The sequence below is a fragment of the Dipodomys merriami genome, unplaced genomic scaffold (genome assembly GCF_024711535.1).
Source record: "Dipodomys merriami isolate MVZ:Mamm:240054 unplaced genomic scaffold, mDipMer1.0.p SCAF_1239, whole genome shotgun sequence".
Lineage (NCBI taxonomy): Eukaryota > Metazoa > Chordata > Mammalia > Rodentia > Heteromyidae > Dipodomys > Dipodomys merriami.
In genome coordinates, this window is record NW_027202537.1 from 76734 (window position 1) to 100904 (window position 24171).

Sequence of the window (24171 nt, forward strand, 5' to 3'; positions counted from 1 at the left end):
AGCAAAAGCAGCTCACAGACTTTGCCCATATCCTCAGTTCATGGTCTGGGACTGGGAACAAACAGCCATACACAATGATCTGTGCAGCCATTCAGCTTAAGCAGGTCACGCTCTTGTCTCCAACTGAATTGGACATTGTTCCCTGGGAAAAGAGCTGGGGGAGCTGCTATCTTCTTGACTCAGCACATGCTGTTTGCATCACAGGATTCTGGCCACACCCCCGTTCTTTCTGACCAATGAGATACAAGCATGGTGGCCACGCCCACATTCCATGCTGCCTGGTAGCACCAGGATTCCCTCTGTTAGTTTACAACACTACCAGCAGTTGAGGAAGGTATAGATGGCTGAGTGGTGAGAAGACACTCAAGGCGACTGGAATATAGAAGGAAATTGAGATGCCTGCCTAGTCCCCAGCCCCCTCCCTGCCTTCCCAAGGTTCAGAATTTCAAACCAGGCAATGGCACCCTGCCAGGCTGTGTAAAGCTCCAACTTGGTCAATGGCCTTGGTTCTCTGAGGACATGTGTCTGCAATGCCACTGCCATTCCCGCTTGCCCCACCTGGAGCAGCCTCAAGCAACTTCTCCTAGGAGCGCATGTGAGTGGCTGCCCCAAAACCACCCCTACCCTGGGTCAGACGCCCCTCTGAGGGCACCAAGACCCACTACTTGTTTCCTCTCCCTGGCTCTGAGAAGCCACCTTTCTGATTTGGGCATTTCTGAAACAGAGCCTCTATATGCTCTGGCTGGGCTGGATTGATGTCCTCCTATCTGTGACAGGTATGCTCCACCGGGCCTGGTCATCTGTAGTTGGGGTGGTAAACATGTAGCAACATGCACAGTCATCGATTTAGATGGATTATCTCAAACATTTAGTCCACAGCAGCAGAGTTTTTTTTAATTGTGAAAATACTATCCAGAGGGGTTAAAATTACATGGGCAAGATATGAGAACATATTTTATCAAGCATTGTAGCCACCTCCTTTTTTTCCCCTTCCCATCCCATCCTCCCCCTCCCCCTACCAGAGTTGTCAAGTTCATTTTCTACATACCACTTCTACGTCTCATTGTTGCAATGGGTCCAACTTTAATCCCTATTGCAACGAATTGTTTTTTCCCTTCCCCTCCATAAATTATAACAACATCAAATACAGTGAAAGCATGGATTATACGGTGGGGGAGGGATATAAAAAGCAACAAATAAATAAATTTTATGAATGTACTAGAAACAATCGTATGAAAGAAAAAAAATTGAATAGATATTTTAGGGTTCTTTTCACTAACATGTATTTATCTGAACTTTTATGCTTGACTCAGATATATACTAGTTATTGCAAATAAGGGAAAACATGGGACCTATGTTTCTGTGGTTCTTGCTTACTTCACTTAATATAATTTTTTCCAAGTCTTTCCATTTCCTAACAAATAGAGCAATGTCATTCATTCTGATGGAGGCATGGAATTCCATTGTGTATATATAACCCAATTTTTTGATCCATTCATCTACTGAAGGGCATCTGGGTTGCTTCCATATCTTAGCTATGGTAAAAAAAGGCTGCAATAAACATAGTTGTGCTGGATGCTTTAGTGTGGTCTTCTTTGTAAACCTTTGGGTAAGTGCCCAAAAGTGGGATTGCTGGATCATAGGGGAGCTCTATGTTGAGTGCTTTGAGGAACCTCCATAGAGCTTTCAAAAGAGGTTGAACAAATTTACACTCTCACCAACAATGAAGTAAGGTTCCCTTCTGTCCACATCCCCTCCAGAATCTGTTATCAGAGTTCTTCAGTATAGCCATTCTAACTGGGGTGTGGTGGTATCTCGATGTTGTTTTGATTTGCATTTCTTTTATGGCTAGAGAGGTTGAGCATTTCTTCATTTGTCTATTGGCCATCCTTCTTTCCTCTTCAGAGAAGTTTCTCTTTAAGGCTTTAGCCTTATTTATTGGGCAGTTGTTTCTTTGAGGATTTGTTGTTGGGGGATTTAATTTTTTGAGTTCCAAGTATATTTTAGATATGAGACCCTTGTCTCTAGTATGGCTAGTGAAGATTTTCTCCTAATCCGTGGGCTTTCTATTGATCTTGCTAGCTATGTCCTTTGCCTTGCAGAAGCTCTGCAACTTCGTGCAATCCCATTTGTCCAACCTTTCTTTGATTTCTTGTGTTTCTGGGTCTCTATTAAAAAAAATTCAACCTGGGCCAAGGAGACCTAGGATTTCTCCTATTCCATCCTGCAGTGTTTTCAGAGTGTCTGCTTTGACTCCGAGGTTTTTGATCCATTTGGAGTTGATTCTGGTGCAGGGTGATATATACGGATCTAGCTTTAGTTTTCTATAAGTAGTTAACCAATTTTGCCAGCACCCTTTACTGAAGAGGCTGTCTTTCTTCCAGTCTATTATTTTAGCTCCCTTATTGAAGGGTAGTTGGCTATATGTCTGTAGGTTCATTTCTGGGGTTTCAATTCTATTCCATTGGTCCTGAGGTCTGTTCTTATGCCATTACCAAGCTGTTTTGATTACAATTGCTTTGTAGTAGAGTTTGAAATTTGGTATGATATTCCTCCAGCACAGTTTTTTTCTGTTGAGGATCGCTTTGCTATTCGCGGTCTTTTATTATCCTCTATGAATTATTGGATTGCCTCTTCTATTTCCTTGAAGAATGAGATTGGAATATTGATAGGTATCGCACTGAATTTGTAGAGAGCCTTTGGAAGGATTGCAATTTTCACGATGTTTATCTTTCCAATCCATGAGCATGGGAGTTTTTGCCACTTTCTAAGATCTCTTTTGATTTCCTTTTTCAGGTTTTTAAAATTTTCATCATAGAATTCCTTCACTTCTTTGGTTAATTCCCAGGTATTTTATTTTTTGTGGGGATATTACGAATGTAGATGCTATCCTAATTTCAGCCACACTTTTCTCATTGTTGGTATACAGAAAAGCCATTGATTTTGAGGGGTTAATTTTATACCCTGATACTTTGCCAAAGATTTGAATCAGCTTGAGTAATTTGGGAGTGGAGTCTATTGGATTCTTTAAATACAAGATCATGACATCTGCAAAGAGGGAGAGTTTTACTTCTTCTTTCCCTATTTGGATCCCCTTTAGGTTTGCATCTTGTCTTATTCCTGTAGCTAGGCATTCTAATACTAGATTGAAGAGAAGTGGCGAGAGTGGACCTTCTTGTCTCGTTCCTGAGTTAAGAGGAAATGGCTTTAGTTTTTCACCATTAAGTATAATGCTGGCTGTAGGTTTGTCATATATAGTCTTTATTGCATTGAGGAAAGTTCCATGGATTCCTAATTTTTCCAGAACCATCATCATAAAGGGGCGTTGGATCTTGTCAAATGTTTTTCCTGCATCTATTGAGATAACCAGGTGGTTGTTATCTTTGCTCCTGTTGATGTGTTGAATTATATTAATTGATTTGGGTATATTGATCCAGCTTTGCATCCCTGAAATGAATCCTGTTTGATCAGTGTGTAGAATTTTTTGGATGAATTGTTGAATTTGATTGGCCAACATTTTGTTGAAAAGTTTTGCATCAATGTTCATCAAATAAATGGGTTTATAGTTATCTTTCTGTGATGTGTCCCTGCCTGGTTTGGGCATGAGGGTTATTATGGCTTCATAGAATGAGTTCAGCAGTGAACTTTCTCTTTCAATTTCATTGAAGATTTGGAGGAGTATTGGTGTGAGCTGTGTTTTCAAGGGCTTATAGAATTATGCTGTAAAGCCACCTGATCCTGGGCTTTTCTTAGATGGAAGGTTTGTTATTGATGTTTCTATTTCAATGCTTGATATGGGCCTGTTAAGATGGTATAACTCATCTTGGTTTAGTTTTGGCATGTCAATAATTGCTCGGAAAAGGTCCATTTCTGCCAAGTTCTCAAACTTATTAGCATAAAGTTTTGAGAAGTATTCCCTTATAATGTTCTGAATCTTGGTTGTTTCTGTGGTGATGTTTCCATTCTCATCTCTGAGTTTATTTGGGTGTGTTCTCTTCTTTTTCTTATAAGATTTGCTAAGAGTCTGTCAATTTTGTTAATTTTTTGGAAGTAACAAATCTTTGTTTTGTTGATTCTTTCTATGATTTTTTGGGATTCTAATTCATTTAATTCTGATTTAATTTTAATTATTTCTTACCATCTACTGGATTGGGGATCATCTTGCTGCTCTTTTTCAAGGAGACTCAGATGTCTCATTAAATGGTTGGTTTCAGATCTCTCCAATTCGTTGATGTATGAACTCACAGCTATAAACTTGCCTGTGAGTACTGCCTTTGCTGTGTCCCAAAGGAGCTGGTAATTTGTGTGTTCATCAACATTTGAATTTCTTTTCTAATCTCTTCAATGACCCACTCGTGATTCAGCAGTGTGTTGTTACAGTGTGTTACAGGATTTTCTCTGGTGGCTTTTCCTTTTATGTTTTAATTTTTTTCCCTTGTGGCCTGAGAGAATGCAAGGTTTTACTTCAATGTTTCTGAAAAGAGATAAAATTTTGAGAGGAAGAAAAAAATTAATAGAAAAAATTAAAGTAAAAAATTAAAAATTAATTAAAAACTTTTATAAAAAAATTTGTAAAAGGTACAAAGAAAGAGTTCTTTGATTTTTTTTTTTGTGGGGGATGGGAAGATCCTGTATCTCCCTTGTGTTCTTAACCTGTCTCTTGTTGGAGACTCTGGTCTATTTGTGTTTGATTTTCCTGTGGTTTAATGGTTTCTTAAGTCAGTTTGAGCAGGCAGAAAAATCACAGCAGACAATTCTTGACCACAGGTGAAGGTCTGGGTAGGTTCGTAACAATCAGACCTCATTCTCCTCACAGGACAGTTGTGAGGAAACAAGGGATTTATACAGAGGGATCTCTGGAGCATGGCTAGGAACAGAGGGAGTAGTCTTCAGATAAGGTTCTCGGCAATTCTCTGAGGAAATGACAGGAAGATAGCCAGAAAGGGCTCAGGTGGGGCCTGTTATTAATTGTGCAACAGATGTGGGATTATGAAACAAAACATGGCTCTCTCTCATCATTACCCTATCCCCATGAGGAAGAGGATCCTTCACTGTGTTGAGTTTTGCAACTGGAGATACCAAGGCAGAGAGAAGCCAGGTAACCTACTTATGACTTCAACTTCAGAGGAAGCTCTGCCTGACTTTGCTAAAATGCTCCCTAGGACAATGGGTGCTATTCAGTCCGCTTCTTGTGGTATGAAGTCCACTTCTTGTCAGTCGTGGGGCTAGAACTCTAGGCATGGGCGATGTTCCCAAAAGCCTCAGCAAAAGGCTAGTGTTCTACCACTTGAGCCCACAACACTACTTTTGATTTTCTGGTGGTTCTTTGGAGATGAAAGTCTCACAGAAGTTCCTGCCTGGGCTGGTTATGAACCATGATCCTCATATCTCAGAATCCTGTATAGTTAGGATTAGAATTCTGAGCCACTGGCACCAGACTTAATTGTAATTCTGACTTTTTTTCTCTCTCTCTTTCACAAGAACGGGTCAAATGGGTGCTGGAGGAGGGGGCTCAGCATCCCCATGTGGCTGGAACCCAAGGTTGGCTGTGGGTCAGGAGCTGTCTCCTCAGCTTGTTGAAACAGCTCCATGAGATAAGCCCTTCTGTTACCTGGATAGACGGTAACAGTTATTCATTGTCCATCCAGCCTTACTAGACTTATTGTATTGTATTGTTTTCTACATCATTTTCTAGCACCTGGCCAAAAATATGATATATAGTTACAGAATGAAAATGAAATGCCATCTTAAGAAAGTTATTTAGGGCTCCGGGAATGTGGCTTCATGGTACGGTGTTTGCCTAGCATCCATGAAACCCTGGGTTCAATTCCTTGGTAACACACACACACACACACAAAACCACTGGAAGTGGTGCTGTGCCTCAAATGATAGAGAGCTAGCATTGAGCAAGAAAAAAAAAAAGCTCAGGAAAATTCCCTACCCCTGAGTTTATGCCCCTCTACTGGCAAAAAGAACAAAAACAAATCAAATCAAAAGAAAACAAAAACATTCAGTTAGTAAATGCAAAATAAATAACCCACACTTGGAATATATAATTACTCCTTCCATACTGACCCCTGACAACAGTTCCTAATTCATGTACTTTACTTATATGAGGATACTGTGTTGAAAAAAGTCTTGTTCATTAAGTCACAACAATTAATGCCAGAGATGTGCTTAGATGTCAGGTAACGTTTAATTCTGGAAATTCAACCACTCCAGGATTTGTGTCGTAACTGCTAATCACAAAGGGAATGGTAGGCTATGTGGGATTTTGAAATCTTTTTGGACAGTTATGGCACCAAAAATGCAGAGGTTAATTAATAGTTGTGAAAGAAAATAAGGAATAACTCCAGATAGAAGGAATAAATGATAGTAATTAAGGTATACCAGAAAATGTTCTTGAGAACCATTTTTGGTTATTGTAGAACTAGTTGTCAGCTAGGCTGTTCCTCATTGCCTTTAACATTCTAAATCTCTTAGGCTAGCTCTTAATCTCTGTGTGATAAATGTATCTCCTTCTAAGCTATTCTTTCATACCTTATCTCCTTTGCTTTCTAAAAATCTTATTCTTTCTATATTTCTCTATGAACATTTCCTGATACTAAATACACCTATACAGATGGCAGAGGATGCTCATGTAAGGGTCCCATAGATCATCAGTCATTAATGTAACAAAATGGAAAGGAGGACATATTTATTGCTACTTCAATTTTTCTGAAATGCTGCAATATCATTTGGTTAAAATTTCCATTCTTTGTCTACACAGTGTCATTCAGTGCACATAAATGCAAATATGAGCCAGGTGCTGGTGGTTTACTCCTGTAATCCTAGCTACTCAGGAGGTTGAGACCAGAGGATTGTGGTTCAAAGCCAGCCTGGTCAGGAAAGTCCACGATACCCTAACCTTCAATTAACCACCAGAAACCCAGAGGTGGTGCTCTAGCTTAGCACCCAGGATCAGAGTTCAAGCCCCACAACCAACAAAAAAGGTGAAATATGACTTTAAGTTTCCCCAAAAGGAATGGCAAGTTCAGTAATCCTCCCAAACAAAAAAATTCCAAAATGATTCAGTGCACCAACTTTTGCTGAGTAATGTTATGGATTCTTTTCTGGACATATGCTCTAAAAACAAATCATTTAACTAGGGATACAGGTGGACCCATTTCAACAATGAGATGTACAAGTCGTTATGTCGAAAAACGAACTTTACAACGTTGGTGTGGGGGAGGATCCGGTATGGGGAGGGGGGAATATGGGAAGGGATGGGAAGGGGAAACAAAGAGGAGGCAACAATGATTGATAAGAAATGTACTCGTTATCTTGCCCATGTAATTGTAACTCCTCTGTACCTTATGCTCACAATAATAAAGAAAGAAAAAAATTGTAAAATATTAGCTTTACAATAAACTTCATCTAATATTTCTCGTTTGAAAAGAGAAGTCTATACAGTTGATGTCACTGGGCTTTCTTACTATCTTAGTTTAAAGCCAAACCTGGCAGGAGCATCTGTCAAACTCTTATTTGTAATTACACAGCAAAAAGCCAGAATTGGAGTTTTGGTACAAGCAGTAGAGTACTAGCTCTGGGGGTAGGTGAGCAGGAAAGAAAACTGTTCAGGGACAGGGTTCAGCCTCTGGGTTCAAGCCCCAGAACCAACACAAGCTAAACACAAAAGCAAACAAAAAAACAGATATTTCATTGGACCCTCCTTAAAGGAGTATTGGCCTGAGAAATGGCTCCTTTTGCTGATCATAGGCACTGGATGCTTTTTTGGAATCCTTATTGCTCTGGAGAACTCAGGACCAAACTAAAGTAATTGATAACTGACTTCTGCAACAAAAGAATCATCTCGGGGTGAAATATCCATCCAAAAAACACTATAAAACATCCATGTCTTTGTTTCATTGCAGTAGAATTTTTTGGGGGGGTCCAGTCTTGGGCCTGAACTCTGGGCCTGGGCGCTTTACCTCAGCTCTTCAACTCAAGGCTAGCGCTCTACTACTTGAGCCACAGCACCACTTCTGGCTTATTTTTGTTTATGTGGTGCTGAGAAACCTAACCCAGGGCCTCAGGCATGCAAGGCAAGTGCACTACCACAGAGCCAACTTCCCAGCCCCTGAAGAAGAACATATTTAAAACAACGTTATTTCTTTTTGTTCTATGCTGGCCAGCAAATGGCACATTATATCTTTTTGTAATACTCTCAACTAGAAGTTTACAGAATAATTATATATAAGTCAAAACACACTAGAAAAAGTCAGGGACAGAGTTTCCTTCAAGCCTTCGGATTCTCTTCTTTTACAGTATAAAGGAAAGCACAAGTTAACTTGAACTTTGTCAATACTCTATGTTCCATTCCTCTACTGGGATCAGTTTCCATATCCAGTAACAGTTACTTCCAGGAACAATCTATGGTGCTGCTTGAGGTATAATGAATGATTTCCGGCTTCACCGAAATAACACAAGAACACATTGGACCTGATGTAACACGTATTTCAGAGACAACTTAGTAAAGAGAAAATATGAAATTTATATTTCTTATAAATACATTATTCATGAGTATATTGAATTCAAAATTTGTAAATTCTCTGTAAATTAAGGCGAATTTTAAAGAGGAAGAAGGGTCCTAGATCATTTTTTTGTGAGTATATATGCTGCACATTATTTCCCAAGTGTACATGAATTTGTTAACTCGTGTTAACTATAGCAATAATAAGAGAAAGGGAAATTCTGTGTTTAAGTATAAGGGTTCAATACACTATAGAAGACTCTACAAATAAGACCACATTGAAATAATAAAGCCAAGTCCAGTATGTAGATTTATGAGAGTGATATTGAGAAAGCATTACTCCTACGTGGATCCCAAAGTATGAGGCCACTCCCTTCCTAATCACGCTTGCTAATGACACAACTTTGTAGAAATTAGAATGGAAGAATAATTCTGTTTCCAATGCAAGTCAGATATAAGAGCATGGATTTAATAAGGAAAAAATTCCAACTTGAGAGAGCAGGGATTATACTAGCCATCAACTGGTGGATAAGATCACATTTTTTCTTTCCTTTACTTATATATTTTTTGTTGGTGGTGGTCTTGGCACTTGAATTCTGGGCCTGGGCACTGTCCCTCTGCTATTCCGCTCAAGGCTAATGCTCTACCACTTTAGCCACAGTGCGGCTTCCAGTTTTCTTGCAGTAAATTGGAGAAAAGAGTCTCCTGGACTTTCCTACCTGGGCTGCCTTTGAACCCCAATCCTCAGATCTCACCACCACCCAGCTTAGGATCACATTTCTAACAGTGTACATTCAACATATGTAATGTTATGTTCATCTATCATTATATGAATTCTTGAGTTAAAAATCTGGGCTACAGCTTAGACTTTACACTCACAAAAATGTTTGTAGCTTAAAAGTTGTTTCTACTGGATAAATTAAACCTAAGTATGTAAAGGAGTCTGGGAAGTTCAGATTACATCCAGCCTGGGAAGAACAGTGTTTGAGACACTATCTATAATTAACCAGCCAAAAGCTAGATTGGAAGACTGGCTCAGGTGATGGAATAACAGTCATGAGCAAGAATGATGAATAAGAGCTAGAGGCTTTTGCATACATACATATAAACATAAACACACTTATATGTGCACACACATATACACAAATGAAGCAACTCTCAGAATATGTAGAAAAGTTAGAAAACAATAGAAAGTATTTCCTGAGTGAGACTAGAATCAAGTGGTAATTTTTAAAATTAGAAAATCCTAAAGTGAACTTTCTTCAAAAAAGTTTGAGAATATTACATAAGTAGGGACCAGAGATAGTAAGAGAGTCAAGTAATCAATATTAAAGGGATAGGATCCATGGAGGAATGAATCAGAGACCCGGCAGGTGCATTTGAAAATGTTCATACCCTGTGTCAAATGTTAGAACATCTTTCAAAATAGTGCATGAACAGTCTAAGAAGTCTAGTGGATAATATCACTGGATAAGTTCAGAATTGATAGTCTGTATCTAGATTAAATAAACCAAGAAGGGGCTGGGAAGGTGGCTCAGTGGTAGAGTGCTTGCCTTGCATGCATGAAGCCCTGGGTTTGATTCCTCAGCACCACGTAAGCAAAAAGAAAAAAGCCAGAAGTGGCTCTGTGGCTCAAGTGTTAGAGCACTAGCCTTGAGCTGATTAGCTGAGGGACAGCATCCAGGCCCAAAGTTCAGGACCCATTACCGGACCCAAAAATAAATAAATAAACAAACAAACAGATAAAGAAATAAACCAAGAAACTATGGTGGGGCAATGTGATACAAGCCTTGAATTCTAGCACTCAAACTGACAGGAGATTAGAGACTGGAATTACTACTGATAACTTCGCTGGACCAGGTAGTATAATTTTGTCTTAATAAAACAAACCAAACAAGGAAGGAATACACAGTTGGAAATTTGGGCTAATTTTTTCATTATGTTTTGAGAAGCCAAGTTTTCTATTGAAATACAACTGGTATATAATCCTCAGTTGTGTTTTATTTTATTTTTTATTTTTTTAACTCTTTTTTAATTTTTTTTTTGGTTCCGGTTTTGGGGCCTGAACTCTGGGCCTGGGCACTGTCCCTCATCTCTTCAGGTCAAGGCTAGTGCTCTACCACTTGAGCCACAGCGCCACTTTCTGCTTTTTTTCCTTTTTGCTTATGTTGTGCTGAGGAATTGAACCCAGGGCCTCATGCATTTGAGGCAAGTGCTCTACCACTAAGCCACCTTCCCAGCCCCTCCTCAGTTGTGTTTTAAATGCGCTCTTCATTACAGAACATTCCTACATGCAAAGTGGTTCATGATTCCCATCCAAAATTTGAAAAAGTACGTAATCATCATTCTGTTAGATTCCAAGGAAAGGATGAAGGATTACAAAAGCTTAAGCCTGGAGGAATAGCAAAGATCACCTAATGTAGGTCTTTATAGATCTTGCTAAATTGGAGTTTAGACTTCAAAAAATACTTTGGTTTCATTTGTAATTTCATATTCTATAGGATACTACAAAATTCTTTTTAGGTAGAGGGTTTAATTGACAAATTTACAGATGTTTCTTGCATTCTATTTACCTAGCATATTGTTTCAAGCGAGTTATAATTAGAACTCAGTTAATAGATAATTCTAACTGTTAATGTAGAAAATGATAATGTGAATAATTTAGACAGAGTTGCCAAGAAATTGATGATATTAATTTATATATTTAGAAAAAGCAATTTTTGAGGCTTTAATATAACATGGTATGAATAGAATAATTGTGTGACCTCTTCTTTCTTCTACCTGTATGTAACACAGGAAGCAATTTCCTTAATTACGTGCCTCTGTATACAGTGAGAAAAATGCTAGGATATGGGTTTGTTTTTATTTTTGTTTTTGTTTTATTGCTTTGTCATAGGGCTTGAACTCTGGACCTGGACACTGTCTCTGAGCCTGTTAAGCTCAAGGCTTGTGCCCTACCACTTCAACCTCAGTACCACTTGTGTCTGGCTTTTGCTGAGAAGTTTATTGGAGATAAAAATCTAGGGAACCTTCCTGCCTGGGTGGGCTTTCAACTGTAATCTTCCAATCTTAGCATCCTGAATATCTATGATAGTAAAAAAGTATAAATATAAATAATATTTGCAAGAATACCAGTGGAGGAAAAATGATGCAACCCAGTACGTTGTGGTGTTCTTTCCAGAACACGGAGGGCATCACATTAGCAAGGTGTAATATTTTTCCCAATAGAGATAAGCTATTTGTGATGTGAATTAAGGGAATTTTGAGGTGCACACTACAAGTTGGAAACTGTTGGTCTAGGATGACTTTAGGTCATAAATTTTGGGATTGATGGTCATAGAAATAATAGCTTAATCTGATAAACAATTGCTTACTCTTGAAGAATTAATTATAACCGGTGCTTTATACTTTTATCCTATACCAGAATGTGGCTATTTTTCTGTTCACTTCTCAATCTGTAACACCCCATTGGAAAATGCATCTATTGCAGAATTACATAAAATACAAACAGGTACTATTTTGAATCTCTCAGGTATGGAATGTTGAGAATTTGAAAGTGAGTAATTATTAGTCATAGGAATTTTGAAGAACACACATATTCTGTCCTCTTAACAACTTATTTACTTTTAAAAGTTATGGGTTTCCATAGAATTAAATGGCTTTTGGTTTTAGTATGAGAAAGTACTAATTTATTCTTTTCTGAAAATATTGGCAAGTATATTGTGAATAAATTATCTAGTTGGATAACATTCAAGTTGATGGCCCTCTGATAAAGAAGGGGTAATTAATTCAAATTATATGCCAAATAGTACTGAATTTTTAAAAAGTTACTACATAAAGAATAATATTTACTATACCAATACAGTGAAATTTTATTTCATGCAGGCTATTTTTTAAATTTAATTTTAATGTGAAAGTGATGTGCAGTGGGTTAGCAATGGTAAGGCAGTGAATACATAACTTTTCAAACTTGTTATGCCCTCTCTCATTTTTTCTCACGTTTTTCCTTCATACCCAAACCCCTCACACGTTGTAATGTACATTTCCAACATATTGTCTCCTGAGTATTGCTATTGCATTGGTTTGCTTTTTGTCCTTTATCTCGCCATTTTGTTGTTTCTCTTCCCTTCCCTAATTAAGGTAAATGTATACACAATACACAGGGTACCAAATTCAAACACAGTAGGAGTTATACCATAGGGGAAAAACCCAAGGAAAATAGAAATCACATAGTACATTAAAAACAACAACTGCAAATAAATATCTCTTTCCATATCTTGGAATTCATTTTGCTCAGCATCTGCATATACCTTCATATATATGCATAACAAAACAACTGGAAAATAATAGTTTCATGGATACTATATCATGAAAACAACATGTTAACTGTTTTTGATGATAAACGTGGAATTAGGATTGGTAAATTTGAGATTCTGATAAAGGAATTCCAAAAGTGTTTTAAAATTATGGCAGGTAAATTTTAATTGTTCTAACTTTTAACTTAGCCTATTAAAAAATTTAAAATTTCCTGGGAAAATAGGCTTTCATGCAAAGAAATCCATGGAGACTTAGCTAAGAGGGAGCAATGTGGGTAAGGTGGCTCATTTTCACAGTAAACAAACAAACCTCTCAAACCTTGCTGTAAATCCTGTATAGGTTCCCATGAGAATTGTCCTTACCCAGGAAATATACTCTTACTGTGTGAAACAAGGTTGTATTGGAATTTAAATTCAAAGTTTTTTTTTTAAATAAGACATCAAAATTTCAGAATTGACCTTTAATTACTAAACAGTAATTCTCTTAAAAAGATTATTTGGGTCAAAATATTTAGGGAGAAAGTGTCCTGCACAATGAAAGAACGTATTGAGTTTACACTTCTCTGTTTTAATACTTTCCACAATTTCTTTGCACGTGAAGCACTGAAACACAGAAAAAAATCTGACTGGATACTTCAATGATTTCACATTTCTAAGTAGCTCAAAAATATAATATCCTTATTAACATGAGATAGTGAAAACTTCTCTTATTACATAAGCCCAAAAGTTTGGGGATCAGAAAAGAATCGAGCAAATAGAAAAGGTAAGAAAACACGTCATTAGAAGCCCTAGCTAAGCGTTTTGGTTTCAGCACTGGAGGGGGCCAAAACTATTTTATATAGTGATATAGATTGTGTTAATCTTTTTGCTACCTAAAGTGATTTTACAGAGCTTATTTGGCTCAGTATAATGCAGAACAAATTGAATCAAGACATGAAAATAAATTCCACCTCCAAATAAAAGAGTTTTCAAAGAGAAACCATGAAGATGTAGCAGTGGGGGAAGCCTTATAGTGCTTCAGCTTCACTAGAATTGAAGCCAAGAACCTGTGATTAATTGGAAATCAGGCAAGAGCTAAGAAGAGGACATAGAAGTAGGACATAGAAGTATTGTCCTTTGTAACAGACAATATCATCCAAGGAATTGGTGATTTAACTCTATTCTTCTCCATACATCTTGTTGAGCAAATACAAGACCAAGAGGAAAATAACCTATTGAAATAATTTTGCAAAGAATAACTTCACTGTTCCTGATATGGTATCTAAAGAGATTCTTAAGAGAGAAGATAAAAGTTTTAAGAGAGAAGATAAAAGTGGAGTATTCTTAGGTTTCCTCTAAGCTTCTTGTTAGCAAAATATCTTTGAGGTTAGAAGTGATTGAACCAAAAAGTGGTGGAATACTTATTTTTGTGGGCACTTTAGACACAAGAAGATTTCAAGGTTAAAAAAAAAAGAAAAAATTATAGCTAAATATTTGTGATTATATTTTCTTGGACTGGATTTTTGGAGACAAAGTTTTGCATTAGCGTTGGTCCTCATTAACACAGTTGTTGGATTTTCGTGGCAACCAAATGAAAAGGGGAAGTTTAATGGACTCGCTTGAACAAGTAAACAGCATGATAGAAAATAATGGCAAATAATATTTAATGAATTATTTTGAACAATTACTTTGTGAGAACAAAGAAGGAAAGATATAATTCAAAATCACTTGACTTTATTAAAAGTATGAAAATGGAGTAGTGAGGAGATTGAGAGAAAACAGAGAGGACTGTTTTCTCTCCAGTGGAGAAATAGGTTCTTGATCTTGTTTCTTCCATTCTGTCTTCACAAGCTATCAAGTGTGACTCAGGACTGGAGTATCCATTTCAGACAAAGAGCACTCGCAGAAGAAAATATTTGCCGAAGATATAGGTGATTTATAACCTTAGACAATCTTTCTAAATCTGGTCAAAATTCTCCCCTACCCCAAAATGCCCTCTTTGAACAGATTGTTTGCTTTTCCAAAGACTGCCCTTCATTAACTGCTTAAAATTTTGAGAGGTCATATTCATACTCTCTAGTGATTGCTGTTTGGTTGTCATTTTTGTGTGTTTTTGTTTGTTGTTTTTTTAACTGAATTTCAAAAGGTTGTGCAAGTGTTTTACAATTAAATATGTCCATCTAATTGTCTAATTCTCCTGGATCGGAGTCACTCCTTCTATCAATGTCAACCAACTCTTTTTCCAAGATTGAGTTCAGATTTAGCACTTCCTTCATTACATATGTACATTGAGTATTCTAGCTGTACTTGCCCCTTGTTCCATTTTTCATTCATTCTATTTCTTTACTATTGTTCCTCTCTGGTTTCAATTTCCTGATAGTCATTCTGTTAAACTGCCTGTTAATACTTTGAAACGTTTATATACATTCCATGGATTTTCACTCCCACATATACTTGAACTGATGTCAGCTTATATTTCCATAATTCATTCATCTGCAATAACAATTTGCAAGACTGGAGATGTGAAGCACTTAGACATGATTTTATTCTAGTTCATTTGGAAGATTAATCTTTACTCAACAAGAAAATTTAAAAATGGCTTAGAATTTATTTCTAACTACCAGTTTTTATAAATTGCTTTGTAAAATGGTGTATGATTATTTTATTTTACATAGGATAATTTTTTCTACTACCTATAAGTTTTGGAAAACGAAGAAAACTAAAATTTACTACTTAGAGGAATATGACACAAATAAAAGACAGATTTTATTTTTGTCACATCTCTCATCAGTACCGATATTCAAAACTTAAAGTCATATTTCTTACTATGTTAGACAGATAGGGAAAATATAAAACAACACATGATAAGGCAACTATTAGTGACTTTTTAAAATGTACCTTCTTATGTGATAAAATTTACTTTATTAGCTAATATTTGGGTTTGAAATATGGGAGGCTGATATATTTAACACATTTCTGGAAGGCACCTACTGAACAACACAAATGGTGGGGAGTACTATTTCTACACTTGGATGAATGGTTGAACTTGTTTGCTATTGGTGCTGGGTACGTAAATCAACTCTATTGTAACTAGCTCCCTATACTTGAAATCCTTGTAATATCACTATCATCTACTTGTTAAGTGCTATTTTGGCAAATGTGATTTTAAATAGTTTATTTGAAAATGAATATACTTTCAGGAGATTAAATATAGGTTATCTTTGGTTTGAGAATGACAACATTTTTTTATACTACAGAACCTCATTTTACTGAAGTACCAGTGTTTTGTAGCACTAAGGATCTTCTCAATTAATGTTTTTCTAAATTATATTTGACCTCTAAATCAGGTATTCCTAGCCTTGGTAGGCCACTTATGGATCTATCATTACAAAAACTATTTTTTGGCTTCACTAAAATCTTTCATTAATCATTAGGAGAGGGCTATTAAAAATAATCTTGTTCATTTGTAATTTTGTTGACTCATATGGGCTGATCATCTGTAAATTGAAAGTTTGAATTATAGTACTTTCTCTTAGATTTTGTCATCTCATCTTTCATTTTAACCTGCCTTGCAGTTCACAATTGAATTCTGCTAAATCTTGTAAGCAACTGAGGTCCTGAAATATTATAGGAAATGAGAAATTGAGATGTCTTCAATTATTTTCTGTTGGCATGTTGCATGGGCCTATGTGAGAAGTCTTGCCCTTGTTATCTGATGATACAGATAACTAGGAACTGGTATCCTCGGATCCGTGGGTACTTCAGAAGAATAATAGCTTTTAGACATCATATCAGCAAAATTTGGGTATAATCAGTAAGAATGCTTCAGAAATATGGAGAAAAACACTTTGGGACCAGCGAGTTAAAACAATAAACAGAGCATCAGAGTAAAATCCATTATAGATTAGCAGAAAACAATACTGTTATTTTACCATGTGAATTCAGAAGATAACGAACACATAGAACGTATCACAAGTTTATACCGAAGATATTGCATTGATACTTTTTATATTCTAATATATATCCTAAATCTAATTATTTATATTCCATTCTATTTATCGGAATAAGTATCAATATATTTGTCAAATTATCAATTCTAGTAATATTCACTGTGTGGAATTTAAAATCAGCACATACTTTATATTTATAAATATAAAATTTATAAGTATATATAATATAAAAATTGTTTTGCATTGTTGTGTTGTGGTTAGGGAATCAAAGGCAACTCTGTTTCAAAGTATTCTTCCATTATCTCTACCTCAGTGTTTGGTAGAGTTAGACTTAAAGCTTTACCATTTGTAGATTTACAGCCTAGAGGCAAGAGGAAACACTGTGATTAAAACATTACCAATTTAAGGCCTAATATCGAGGAGAAACATATGGACTTTTCCAGGAGCTATGGAAATATTTGGTGATAGAGAGTCAGTAGTGTAAGTTCCTGCCTGGTTGGATGATAGACAGGCCAGGACAGTAGGTAATCATGCATATGAAAATTTTTTCACCTTCTTGGCTTTAGCTACTTTTGAAATGGTAAGTATAATAAACAATTATATTTTGATAAAATACCTTCTATTCTGAACAATTCTGTCTGAACTGTTCATCTTTCTATGATCCCTTGTAACTAAGATTAGTTTTGTTCCAGTAAGACAATCTATGCTGTCAGGGTAAGATATTCTGGTTGGTCTGTTCCTACAAGGAAGAAGGGTAAAGGTTCAGGTAGACATTTGTCCCAGCAAGACCTTATTTGGGAAATTTTAAGCTGCAGAAGTTTAGAAGTAGCTCTCAAGCAAGGCTTACTTTGAATCCATTAGCTCTACAAAGCTAACTCAGTTGATAAATAAGTACTTGAAAAGCCATCACCTTTGGACTTAGCTTTAAAGGCTTCAAAGTATGATCAAATTTAAAATGAAAACGACAAAATAGTCATTGACAAAAAAATTGTAAATATGAGCAATCGGCCAAATGATATAAGCTTTTCCACTATACACAGAATTTTAGAGAAATAAGATCAATCACATTTTAAGGAACAATAAGTGTTCCTTGTTACAAATAGGCAACCATGGATATATGCCTGTGTAAAGATTGCATCATTAAGTACTTAAATTTAGAGGGTACTTCATGCTTCAGCAGCAGGTCTACCCAAATTACAATAATACAGAGATTAACATGGCACTTGCACAAGGAGTATATGAAAATTTGTGAAGTATTCTATATTTTTCATTCTTCTGATGCAAGAAATATAAAAACAGTTATTAAAAAGTTGATTACAAAAATACAAGTGTAACAATACATGTAATTCATAGAATTAAAGGTTAGTTTGACATCAGTGTATTAAATCTTCACCTTAGAAAGGCCTTTACATAGCATAACCTTTACAAAACTGAAATTAGATAACATTGTCATGTTATCCCAAAGAAATAAAATAATATAAGGACCTAGGAAAAAAGGAATCTTAAACTTCTTCTATATGGAATGCAATATGAAAGGACACATTTATTAATGAAACTATACATTATATAAAAATGTAGAATTCAAAGTATTATATCTAGGAGCGAATGAAATAGATTATGGATATTGTACAAACATAGATATACTTTTTTCACAAAAGCACCATTTCAACAGATAAGTTAAAATTATTTCTGATTAAAAAAATCACAAACTCTGCAGAAATCATTATAGATGTAGACAAAAAACTCTTGAATGCATTTTGACATCAGAGTCAGGCAATTCACTTGGAAGAATACCATGGAATCCATGAATTTTTAAAGTAAGATATTGCTGTTGCTTTTTATTGTGAAAAAATTTGTAGGGCCACAAAGGATGGACTGGCATTTTTGAAATTTAAGAAACTTAACCAAACCATTACGACTTATGCGAAAAATTTGTACAGCCTTCCACAACTTCAAAGAGGTAGTGAGACATACTTATCCTTTTGGCAATATTAAATGCAGTTTCTTCCAAGCTGTTCTTCAAACCTGGTTTGATATAATGGTTCAACAGAGTATCTTTTCGATTTCTATTCCCAGCAGCAACATGCAAGGAGGACAAGAGGCCTTTAATTTGGGGATTGGCATCTGCCACTCTGGTATTATTCCACATATAAGCACTGTGCTGGGGTGTCAGCCATTCAGAGTTATTGCATGAATATCTGCCTTGAGCTACCAACTCATGGACAATGTCTAAATGTCCACTCTAGGCTTCCATATGAAGAGGGGTATACTCATCCTCATCCCTAGTATTCATCTGGGTGGCCTTTTTGGAAAGTAGTCTTCACACCATAGTAAGCAGATTAATTTCGGCATCCCAAAGAAGAAATTTGCTTGGATCCTACTTCATTTTTTTCTTGAAATTGATACCATTCCTCACTTTTTCATCTTGTTCCTTGTCTGAACATGAGGACCCTTGGTGTCTTCATGTGCAGCTTATTCTAGGAATGAGAAAATAGGAAACAATGCCTTCTTTGTAAATGATTTGGGAAATATCATGTTATAGTGTAAGAGAACTCACTATTCAACATATGGGCTTTAAGAGCTTTCTAGTAGCTTTCTAATGTTGGTATCCAACATTAGAAAAAATGTATAATGCAGTAGTAAAATAGAAGACCTTGGTATGACTACCAAAATTTTTGCTTTTGTAAAGACACTTGTTTTCATCTAAAAATAGGCCTGTCTATTGCCTTCAAGTGATTTTGATGATTGAAGATGCTTAATGAGAAGACAAAATGTATTAGTAGTCCTTTACTACCAATTAAATTTCACTTTTTCTTCTTGGAAAATATAATGATCAAAGCAATAGTTCAGAATCAGCAAGCAATAGTTCAGAATCATGCTTCAAGTGCAAGTGAATCACCAGTAAGTAATCCTCGATTCCATTTTCCACAAAGTTTTGTCACAGATACAATCTGCCTGCCTTCTGTAGCTGCTTTCCTAGCCTGGACCTATTCCTTCATTGTACAGGAAAAGTGTGATTCAACTGATTTCAGTCAGATCTGTTAGTAGAATTATCAAGTATTTAGATTCTTTTTTTAAATTAGTTGTGGGGCCTGAACTCGGCCTGGGCACTCTCCTTTAGCTCTTCAAATCAAGGCAAGAGCTGTACAACTTGAGCCACAGAACCACTTCTGGATTTTTCTGTTTATGTGGTGCTGTTCTGGGAAATGGCAGAGCAGAAAGTGAAATGATGAAACTAAAAATATAAAAGCAAAATAAATTAGGATAATTATGGAGCAACCATATTGTCTATGAGAACCATGAAAGAGAAAGAGGAAAAGAGATACATATGTGAAATGACATAGCTAGCCACAAAATCCATGCATCTAATCAATTTACAGAGCAAACAATTTTTTTATTTTTTAAAAGAGACGGAAATAGAATTTATGTATTTACTTGAAATTAGTAAATACATTTTTAGTCGCCTACGTAATGAGACATAGCTTTGACCAAATTACAGGCAAGAATCTTAATCCTTGGGCTGGGAAGGTGGCTTAGTGGTAGAGTGCTTGTCTTGCAGCTTACTACAGTGTGGAGAGTACTTTCCAAAAAGGCCACTTATATGAATACTAGGGATGAGGATGAGTATACCCCTCTTCATCGCGAAGCCTAGAGTGGACACCTAGACATTGCCCATGAGTTGGTATCTCAAGGCAGATATTCATGCAATAACTGTGAATAGCTGGACACCGCTGCACAGTGCTTATATGTGGAACATATTGCAACAGCACACACACACACACACACACACACACACACACATGCACGCACATATACACACACAACATCAGATTTCTTCTAAAGTATTTTTTGTGTATGGTCTTAAGAAGAAATTTACATTACTAACTTGAATTTCTGACAGGACAATATCATCACTGTACATCTTGCTTCTATGTTCTCAGTTTTAAATTACTATCTAAGTATGTGCATTACATATGTACAGGAAAAATTAAGAGCCACACGGGTGACTCAGGTCTTTAATCCTACCTAATCAGAAAGACGAAATCTGATGACTGTGATTTGAAACCAGACAAAAAAGTCCATTAGATTCTGGTTTGAAAGTAACCAGCAAAAGCTAGAAATGGAGCTGTAGTATAAGCAGTAAAATGCTAGCATTGAGAAAACTAAAACAAAAACATAACAAATTCTGGGACAGAGCCAAGCCTTGAGTTCAAGCTCCAGTATTGGCACCAAACTAATGAATGATGAATAAATGAATGAACTAAAAATAAATTAAGTGGTCACATGTGGAGACACAGGTAAAATGTAACAACCGTGGTGATTAGAATATGTATTATTTTGTAATAAGTCAAATTATCATTTTTCCTAATCACTAATATTTTAATTGAACTTTTATGTACAATAAACCCTGAATTTGGCATTCATGTATGTGTGTGTACATGTGCGCACATGTGTGTGTGTGTGTGTGTGTGTGTGTGTGTGTGTGTGTGTGTGTGCGGTTGCAATGTTGCTTGCCAATGTGGACAGAGTGAGGCTGAAAAGAGCTATGTTGCAATATTGTTATTTATCACTCTTCTGTCCTGTCATTTCAGTGGAACCACCCTTCTGTACATTTTATTTGTCAAATAATAACATCATCATAATCAAAGCATTTACACCATTAAGTTAGATAAAAGAGATCACTTTCAACTCTTAGTATATGCTAGGAAAGAAGATACACATATAATTAGGTAGTAAGTTATTGCTGTAAGATGACTGTCAGTACAAAATATGTATTTCACCTCTTAAATGGGATATAATTTTAAGATATACTCATAGAGTAATTTTGACCAACTTGACGAAATAGGTATTACTGTCTGGTTATTCCTGTGAAACTCAAGGTGGATAAACTCTTTCCGGATTTCTGTTGAAAATAACTTTCTTTGTAAGATTGTATCTATTCACACTAAGATAATAAACCCCGTATTTTTTAGGTTTGAATATCCCATCATATTGACTGAAAATCGGTATTGCGGATATGTTTATTAGATATACATTGCAAAAACAAACAAAAAGCATGTGTCACCTCCAGATTGAGGATGCATTTGAAGTTGTATTATACATACGAAGGTTTCTTCATTAATAGTATTTTTGTGGGAGTAACTATCACAACTTTAACAAATAAGGCTTTTTGAATATCCTTTCCAATGTAAATAATATCCCAGAGCGAGTCTTGCAATTTCTGAAAAAACTTTGAATATTTTAGTGTTATTTCAGTTCATTGACTATACAGCTAAAGACATTTCTGAAATAAACATTGTTAAAATCTGAAAATATAAGTGGGTATATAGGCTTTTTATGCATCATTTTATGAAAAGCCAGTTTCTATGAAAATAAAAGATATAGAATAAAAGAATGGAAGTGAATTGGGTGAGCTAATTATTAGTATAAATTTATTTTCTATTAGCAAAGTCCTTTGAATGTATATGATGAAGTTAAATTATGGCCTTCGTGACACTATGCTTCAGTTATTTTTAGAATCTTTGTAGTTATAAGAGTGAATTTGTAGTATAAATAAATGTCTTTGAAAATTATTAGGATTAATCTTGTGTTTTGTTTCCTACTCCCAAGAAAATGAGTTATTTTCAAGTGTTAACAGTTTACAATTGAATCTTTAGTATCATGAGAAATTTTGAACAAATATAGTAGTATTGATATCTTTTTTTCGGGGGTGGGGCAGTCTGGTAGTGGGGCCTGAACTCTGGGCCTGGGCGCTCTCCCTCAGCTCTTCAGTTCAAGGCTAGCGGTCTTCCACTTGAGCCACAGCACCACTTGCGGTTTTTTTCTTTTTGCTTATGTGGTGCTGAGGAATCGAACCCAGGGCTTCATGCATGCAAGGCAAGCGCTCTACCACTGAGCCACCTTCCCAGCCCTTAATGTCTTTTTAAACCAATTGTATTCACAAGTTGGAGAGGCTTTAATTCATGCTTAGGCCTTGTTGTCTATGATTTTTTATCCTCTCATTCCTAATATTAATAATAGGTCAGACTGCATTTTTGGGTACATGAAAGGTAAATTATTTATCTGGGGTCAAAGGTGATTTTTATATCAGTGTTGCTTTAACAGCATTTTAAAGTAGTACCTTTGTCTCAAAATGTAGGGTATAAAAAGCAATCAAAATACTTCTAATGGTAAACAACTTAGTTGAGCTACAATGTGGAAATGATTGGTCCATAAGACCTGCAGTTTGTTTCCATCAGGAATTGGGGAGGTCATTCTTTCAGTAAGACAGTGTTAAACAGAGTTAGGGTCCCCAGGCAGTGCAGTGTTGAGTGAAGGGATAGAATATGATTTCTGCTATTTTGACCTAGAAATCAAGAATGTTATACTTTAGCAGGTCCTTTCACCAGGGAGGTATGCATTGATTCTGAACTTCGAGTTTTCATATTACAGTTCCCTATTTTCTAACAAAGATAAACTGAAATATTATGAGTGTACACAATAATTCTGGGAATTTTTCCTAGAATATTAGTCATAAAATAGAATGAGGTTAATTGATACAGTCGGGGATGGACCTCAGGCTAACACTTACCATGTGTGCAATGTTGTACTAGTAATTACAACTCTGAAGACTTCAATATGATCATCTGAGAATTAAACATGTAAGTAGTTCCACTTTTTGGAATTATTCTGAGGATTAAATTAGATACCATCGGTAAAGTACTTGGAAAAATAATCAATTAGCATTTGGCACATTCTGCCTGTTATTTTATCATGTGGTGAATTCTAACATTTTACTGTGATTTTTATTGTGTCTCTTTCTGATGTGCAATGTGATGTATTGATATTGCATTGATCATTTTTCTGTCACTATGAGGAAAATACCTGCAAAGAAAATTTCTGAGGAGGAAACTATTATATTGACTCATGGTTTAAGAGAACACAGTTTAAGATTAGATGTCTCCATTGTTTTTAATTATATTTTTATTATCTTAACTAGTTTTACAAGGGAATTTCCATTCAGTAAATCATGATTTACGTGTAATGGATCTTTATATAACTTTTCCCTACACATTTTTCTTTTTTATTTCTTTTTTATTTTATTTTATTTTATTGGTGAACATAGTGTACAGACGAGTTACAATTACATGGGCAAGATAATGAGTACATTTCTTATCAAGAATTGCAGCCTCCTCTTTGTTTACCCTTCACATCCGTTCCCAGCCTCTGCCCGCCCCCTCATCCAATACTCCCCCCCACCATAGTTGATTGAAATTAATAGCAATTATCCATTTTATTAAAGTAGAGATGGTTTTCCCAAACTGATTCTCACAATTCATCTTCCATTCAACAATTAGTAACGTGTAACAATTCCCTTTGTTTTTCTCCTTATAAAATTTGTTTCCATTTTATTTTATAATGAAGGATGATTTCA

General features: G+C 35.9%; 1 long non-coding RNA gene and 1 pseudogene across 1 annotated transcript in view; both read left to right on the forward strand.

Annotated features, from left to right (window-relative positions):
* The first annotated feature begins 345 nt into the window (after positions 1–345).
* Positions 346–24171, forward strand: part of LOC138823839 (uncharacterized) — a 40754-nt gene continuing 16928 nt past the window's right edge. Inside the window, exon 1 of the long non-coding RNA XR_011370921.1 lies at positions 346–595. This is a non-coding gene — a long non-coding RNA (uncharacterized lncRNA). The remainder of the gene's footprint in view (positions 596–24171) is intronic.
* LOC138823840 (U6 spliceosomal RNA) lies at positions 17926–18025 on the forward strand (annotated as a pseudogene).